This window comes from Python bivittatus, unplaced genomic scaffold (assembly GCF_059951505.1).
Source record: "Python bivittatus isolate LINGU-HERP-01145 unplaced genomic scaffold, Pbiv_v1 ctg000980_np1212, whole genome shotgun sequence".
Taxonomy (NCBI): Eukaryota; Metazoa; Chordata; class Lepidosauria; order Squamata; family Pythonidae; genus Python; species Python bivittatus.
This window is the reverse complement of record NW_028277125.1, coordinates 35,599,728-35,608,053: the sequence shown is the minus strand read 5'-3', so window position 1 is coordinate 35,608,053 and position 8,326 is coordinate 35,599,728.

The window sequence follows — 8,326 nt, the reverse complement described above, 5'->3', positions numbered from 1 at the left end:
GAAAAAATATGATTTCACCCAATTTGTACTCCTTATTTCTCCTACAGTGTTCATTATTCAAGATCAAGTGACAATTTGCAGTATAAGCATCTCCTTTTATTTCTCTAGTACATCCACTGTTCTGTGCAAAAGCATATAACATTCATTTGCTTGGCTTGTTAAAACAGTTAACTCTTTAGGCAATATGCATGGGATTAAGAAACTATTTTAATTTTCTTCTCCATGTTTACTGTGCATCAATTTCCATCTCTATGTTTATTGTGTAAGTCCTTTAAATGTTTTATTTAAAAGACTTGGGAAAGTAATGGAAATAGTTTTCAAGTTAGTAAGGCATAGCCAAAGGTCACATCTTTAGAAGCCAAACTGACCAGAATAATAAAATAAAACTCCTATTGTCTTCAGATTATAAACTTGTATAACTAAAGAAGGAGATCCTACTGATTGTGCAAAAAAATTATAGTCCGTCATCTTGTGGTCACTCATTAATGGACTTCCTTGGCAATGGTATTGTCAGCCTTACCAGGTAGACCAGACAGGAAACACAACCAGATGAGCTAATTCTGCTTTATTGTAAGGCTACATTAACAGAACCTTGCAAGTGTGAAAGTACAATTCTCCCCTCATCTCCAATATAACCCGAGAAATTAGGGAGAGTCTCTTCTGAGCCTCTCTCCCTGCCCACTATCCAGCTGCTGACTATGCTGTCTCTTATCTGAACATTCCCTAGGCAGCGTCTCTGGGCCCAGTGTCCCAAGTTCATTCTCACACACCATTACAGGTATTGACTCTTTGGACCATTCTTCCTTCTGATATTTCAGTGGCATTTATTATTGTATCATCAAGGCACTTATGAAGACCAGTCCTTCTTTGAGTGAATAGTACAGACAGATACAAAGAAGAATTAAAAGCAGATTCTGGTATTCTAACCTTAAACTCTAGCCATTAGTTAATTGAATTAGAAGAACACTGTAGAAAATGTAGAAAATTAGTCCTGGAATAAGTTGGCACTTGTTATACTATTCTTTATTAGATTTGTGTCCCCGTAACCTAGAACAGAAAGTGAACATTCTTTTCCTTTGTGTTTTGCAGAAATACATAGCAACTTTGCTCACAGAATGTGAGAAATATACAGCAGCCTATAAATATCAGGATATTTTAATTACATTCAATTAGGGTTGTAAAAATAAATCCTCCATAGATTTATATGGGAATGGAGTCATGCTATTTGTCAAAATAGACTCCATCCATTCTACCAAGGCTCTTAAAGAGAGTTTGTTAGCTTCATTTTTTGCCTGGTCAAAACTAGACACTCCTGCTTTGCAAATTCTCAGTCAAATATTTCCTTAATAGAATTTATCATTCTTTGTTGTATTATTTCCTTGATTTAGACTTTTAAAACACAAACATTTGTCGGAGAAGCTTCTACAAATAGTTTCCCCTATACTGGGCGTTCTCTGCAAATTGTCAACAATGTTCTGTTGACTGTTGAAATCCAAAAAACTGGAGGATACCCAGGTGTGGAATGTTATTCTACATCTAGTTATGTCTGCCCTAGACTGAAGAGGAAGACCAACAGGCAATAGCCACTGATAGATTATCTCGTAAACACTGTCTGCAACTTGGCTTTGGATATCCTATATCAGACCTATGGGATATATCTCTCTCAACATGTTTTTTTCATTTTCCAAGATGCTTTCCCTGAATATCTCATATGCTTTCAGTGGGTATCTAATGGCAATGGTTATTATAATCTGAGGACAAAACTGATTCCAATATTCCTTTCCTCTCTGCTGTGACATTTTAGATATTTAATGGGAATTTAATTAGTTGATTATAGTCAGTATGATTACTCTGCATGTTATTAATAATTTGCATTACAATTTGGTGGCTACTGCTGGCTGCAGACTTATCATTAATTCCTTTAACCACTGTGCTATGCTAGTTATATTTTGCCACATTATACAGTTCTTGTATATTAAGTTTTCCTTTTCTGATCTAAGGCAGTTGACATAGGTTTGATAATACAGAATAATTACCAACAGTATATTTTATATACAGAAAGCTAGCACTAAATAACAAAGATACAAGAAACATTTATACATATGTTCTCACTCTCTCTATATTTAAATGATTTGTATGTGAGGGTGGGTGGGTATATGGGTAATTTCAATAGGATATATAATGCTCTATCACTTATGTATGGTTAAATACTTAGTAGTGTGAGATTGTATACTGTTGGTAGAAAGAAGCCAAACTATTTATCAGTTGCTATATCCCTCACAATAAAGACTTACAGGGTTTACAGTCTAGTTACCTTTGGGATCATTTTGTCATCACCTTAGAGCACCTGCCCTGTGAAACAGTGTCCCCTTGAGGTTCACATGGCCCTGACCTTGTTGGTTTTTATAAAGCTGTGAAAACTTGGCTTTTCTGGCAGACACTGGGTTAGAATATAGTGATTTTCCTCTGGTAGTCTATTCTGATGACTCTAATGCTTTTTGAGTTGGTTATCCTCCTTGATGGATAGTTATGTATTTTACCTATTTTGTCACCTTTACTGCTTTTATGGTTATTCTAGCCCCAGTATGTAAACCACCTAGAGTTACTTTGGTGATTGAAGTGGCAATAAATAAATACATTTATGGTTTCTGAGGGAAAAACAAAATTAAAAATGGTATTGTGTAGGGAAATGTGCTATCTTTACAGAATTATATGAGTGTTTGAACCCTCCTATTTCTTATCCCTAGACCATATTTTTCCATACAGGTAGAGATTGTCTCAGAGCCCACTTTTGCACTGAGGTCTCCCATAATAAGTAGGACATTCCTAGCCTTCACTGAAGAAATAATTTGTTATATTGTTTCATAATTTTTTTCTCTTTTTTGGCCGAAGAGATCTGTCGGTACATACATATGTCATATTACTGTATCAAAGGATTTTGCTGTAATGTTGGTCATGGTTATTTGGTCATTTAATGGCCAAAAGTTCATAATCTCTTCTCATGACAATGGCAGTGGAATTGGTATGGGAAATACCACCGAATATATTATGGTAAGTTTCTGTATCTTTCCACTTCCTGTCCATCTTACTTTTCAATGTCCACTTTCAAGGCCTAATTTATTTTAGTACATTATTAAGTCTTCTAGGTTAGTAAAGGGTTCCAACATTTTATGTTACTATTTTTAAGTAATTATTTCTGGTTTTCAGATGGGCACATCGGAAGAAATCCTCCATACATGGTTTAAGTTCTCCTCTTCATTAGTTGCATTTGCAGACCTTATCCTGCAGTCACTGTTTTCGTACTGTCAGGTGGATTCATGTAGCTTTGAGGTGTTTTCTCTCTCTTAGGGCAAGAAAGTACTCTGGAGATTCATCCACACAAGTTGCCACTGAGCACATTCTTTGTTTCTTCTGCCAAATTGCCCATTGGTTCCAGAAGTCTGTCAATAGTTCCTGGCAGCACGGCAGGGACATGAACTTGATTTGCATCCCATTAAAAAAAAACTTCAAATTTAAGAACAGGTAGCTGGAGTGCTATGAAACAAAATGCAAGCTACCCACAGCATTTTTATTTGCAACAATATTTCTGAATTCTAAGTTGGTCTCTAAGCTGCTTTTTGAAACTAAAAAATTAAAAAAGGAGGGTTGTTACAACTCAGAACATTTTTCGAAAATATGCCACTTTTTCCCCAAACAGGACAAAAGCTGACAGCATCCTAGGAAGGAGGTTAGAGGAAGTGGTGGAGAGTACTGTGGTATATTAATGTTTTGTACCTGACTATATCATCCATGGCAACAGTTTTGTGAATGGGCAAGCCCTCCATGGTTAATATGTTGTAAAAGTGTCCTTCACATGCTCTCAAAAGTTTAAATGGGACAATCAAAGGATGAGCATTCCTATCATCAGACAACCAGACCTTTCTCCAGGTTTTGTCACCTTCCGCCACTGCCCCTCTTCCCCATCTGCCTTTCTTATTGGCTCCATATGTATTTCCAGCCCAGCACAGACTCTCCATTTCCATATTTTTCCACACCCTTTTAGGGACAGATCTGTAAGCAGAACATTTCAGCTCTTCCTCTTCTAGAATTGAATGTGTGAAACTGGAGCTGGTCATATGATCTAGCAGAGGTTGTACAGCTATTCCAATCCAGTCAAAAACTCTTCCTGTGTTTAATTTAGAGGTTTACCTTTAGAGTTTACCTGTAGAGGTTTACCTTTAATTTTTCAGCTACTATTGCTTTGCTTTGTTTCCTACCATTAAGCAGTTTGACCAAAATGGCAGCAAAGCTGCTGACAATTCCCTGAGGCCAAACATGGTAGTGCAGAAAATGGATAATATAGAAGAGCAGTGAAAAATGCTGAGATGCAAAGACTCATTTTAAGAGAAGGATCAAATAAAGATGTGGTGAAACCCCCACTTACCTTATAAACCAAATCTTGCTTTTAACAGAAGTGTAACCATAGTGCAATGTGATGTACATACAGCTTTACAATCAGCCACAGTTTCCTTCTTCCTTCCTTTTTCTAATCAATTTGTCCAAATTGATTAGAAAAGCTCAAAGACCTGAAACAATTTTGTATAAAGTTCAGTTGGTCCAATAAAAATGTTACCAATGTGATTTTTTCCCCTCATGAACAACATGGCAACTATTCCTTTTCTTTCTTTCTTTCTCTCTTTTCTTTTTAAACATTTTGATATCCCCCTCCCCACTTTGGACTTTTATTGTTCTTTCCCTTTCAGCATATCCCCATGCATTACTTCAAAATCTTTTCTTGAAGATTAAGAGATCCTTCAGAATAGTGAAGGCTTGAATCTTCCAACTTGCAGTTAGGAAGATCAACAAACTTCCACATTCAAAAGAAAGTGTTTTGCAACGTGGACTCCATAAAAGCCTTGCTTTAAACCTCAAATGGACTGTCAGCAAATATAGGTTCATCTATGACACTTCTTTTATAGACACTCCATCAATGTAAGAAAATCCATGTACAAAATATTTGTGGAAGAGATAAACTGTCCCAGCCCCAGTCTATTAGCTATAAACATGTTTTATATCAGCTTCTCTTTTCCTAATCTCTGAGTATGAAGAAATATCTCTCACAGCACAGAATCACACAACAGGAGAAAAGCACTGGCTACATTCTTCTCTCAGACTTTAGTTTTTCAGCAAACAGGGAGCCCTTGTCCATATCCATTCTTCTAATCCTCCCAAATGCTTAATTACAGTTTTTGGTTACCACTGTGTCAGAAGATCAAAAGACTTGAAGAAATATGGACAACCTAATCCTAGCAATCCACAAAGATGGATGGTTTTGTCTTTGTAAAAGGATAACTTCTCTTAGTAGAAAGAGATAAATTAAGTTCCAATTATAATGAAAGAGTTAAGACCATTTCTCCAAGGTCAGTCAAGCTAATTTACTGAAGAACAATTCAAAAACATGAAATGTACTTTGTTTATCATGCTACCTTCTAATATGATCATTTTGCAAAGGCACAGGAAGCCTCCAGGGAAACATAAAAGACCTTGTCAAACTTTTGCAACATACTTTTGAAAAGGTAGAGAATGTACCAAGGGGGATAAATGAGCATTACACTGGAAACTGAACCAAAAAAGAATATTGCAAAGACTGGGAAGAGCTTTGATCTCAGGCTTCCTTATGAACTATATCACCTTTTTAGAGAAAAATGTATTATTTTTGTGTGAGGCCCTATTCTTCTCTTATAACTGGTTTCAATGATATTCAGTGTGTCTTGCATGAAATGATTGCTTTGCTATGAGTTGTGATTGAGCTAATAGTGTCACAGCAAGATATGGAATGTCTCATATACACAAGGTTGGAGCCATGCTGTGCAACATGCCTATAAGAATCCTACACTATAAAGTAGCAACAACAATACTTTGACCCAAGTTTGCTAATATAGTTATATTTCAATTAAAATTATGTAAATAGCCTTGCCAAGAAAATGATAATAATGTTTTATCTTTATCTCTAACAAGCCACAATGTTGCAGCCAGGAGAGATAAGAATTAGGGAGGAGATGTTATGGGATCTTGAAGAAGTTCAGAGCATGTGGGTACTGGTGTGAGATATGGTGACTAACAGATGGTTAACTTGGAGCAGGTTCATTCCCCTACATTTTTACTTTTATATACAATGATCTATTATTTACTGCTCTGAGATTGTCCTGACGTGGGAGTAACATATTTAATTTCACTGCAACCAGTGCTTTTGTAGATCATATCTACTAGATACTATTTTTGAGAAGTGCCAGTATATTAATGATCTTATCATCTCTTGAGAAAAATATACCTTAGGAGTCCTGGGGAAATGAACCAGGCAATATTAACATCCCACTGGCAAAATCCCAAGGGTTATAGCATGGGGTAAAATAAAGGCATCACAATCTTTTCAGTTCATTAGCATGGCAGTTAATAGATTGGAAAGACTTGGCAGGAGCCACCAGGAGAGTGGAAAGATTGTGCAAACTATTTTGAACATTTGAATCTTCAGTGCTAGAAGAAAGTCTGCTAGGCTTTACAGCTATAGTTTGAAAAATAAATACTTTTGAAGTGGGAAAGAATAGTTCAATTAAAAAAAAATACTGGGAAATGACAAAAGTTCCTGACAGCCTAATAGGAGTACTAATTTTCTTTGCAGAATTGAATCTTTTCATGTATAAAAACCAGACTGTGGCCCTCTCCTGAGGAGATATTTGTGTGTGTGTGTGTGTGTGTGCGCACGCACACACACACACATATGGGTCTGTGGGTCTGTATGCTGACAAAAGTAAGAAATGTTGCCATTGCCTGCACTGTGTATGTATTGTATATAGCACAAAAAAGAAAAAAAAAGGAAATACTTATTCACACTCTTTCTCACAGATCATTAAAAGTGAAATCAGATACCTGGGTGAAAACCTGGTCACGAATGAACACATGTGCTGCTGCCACTTGTCAATTTCAATCCCCCTCCATCACATCTCTGGGCCTCTACTTGTCATCTTTGCTACGCTCTTTGTCAGTTTTCATGCCAAGGGATAGGGTGTGAATTTGCAACCCATACAAAGCGATCAGGAACAGAATAATAGTTTGACAGATAATGGCAGGAAAACTCTTTTTTCCCCCCAGCTGGAAATAAATGTTAAACTGCATCTGATATCAGAAATGCAAAAGGGAGGCTGAATTACAGTACCCTATAGCAAAAGATTATGCTAAAAGTAGTCATAAAATTGGATGTTTTCTGAAAAGCTGTTAGAATTTGAAGTAGTTCATAGTTGCCTTTTTAGATAGTTAGGCTTATCCAGCAGCTGAGAAGTGGCTGAGACATACAAGGAAGGAGTTCCTCTACTTTACTTATTCATAACAATGCAGACTATTTGTGCTCAAGACCCCAATGGATTTCTCGTTAGTCTACTGTAGATGGGATTTTGTCTGAGAAAGAAAGGAAGTTAAAGAAGGTGAAGAATGTTAGTTAACTTGTTCTTAAATTACCTATACTTGGAGGTGGATAGTAAGATTTAATTTAATGTAAGTTATTCGATTTAGGCACCACCTGATTCCAAATGATTTTGATTGACTCACAATATAAGAAGGGGCAAAAAAAAGAAGAAAAGAAAAGAAAAGAAAATTGTTATTGTAGCTGATATATCTTGTTTCCCTTTTATATTTTTTTTGGTTGGTTTAATTAATTAATTAATTTTTTAAAAACCCTAGAGCCCACTATGCAACTGCTAAGAAAAAAAGGCAAGTTCCATATTGGGAATCATCTCACAATGTTTTCATACAAATTATGATATAACTATGTTTAGACTGTAGTTTACTATTCTGAATACATATCTCAAAAATATAAATAAAGCTAAACAAGATACAGAGAAAATAACCAGGCTGATCAACTGGCTACAGAAAACATTTTAAATTTTTGTAAAGATGAACATGATAAAGCTTTATAAAATTACATTATGAGATGGAGAAAATTAATATAGTGAAGTTTTTCTTCATCTCTCTATTCTGGAACCTGAATAAAGCTAACTAGTGGGAGATAGGGAAGAGATAAAAACAAGTACTGTTTTACCCAATGTGAATGGAATACACCAGTGTTGTCCAAACTTGGCCAGCTGGGGAATTCTGGGAGTTGAAGTCCACTCATCTTAAAGTGGCCAAGTTTGGCCACACTGGAATACACTGTCTAGAGAACTAGTGATAGCTGCCACCTGGACAACTTTAAAATTAGATTAGACAATTCATAGAACTTTCCCCAATCACACCACTTTTCAGATGCGTGGACTTCAATTCCTAGAATTCTCCAACCACCATGACCATTGTCAAG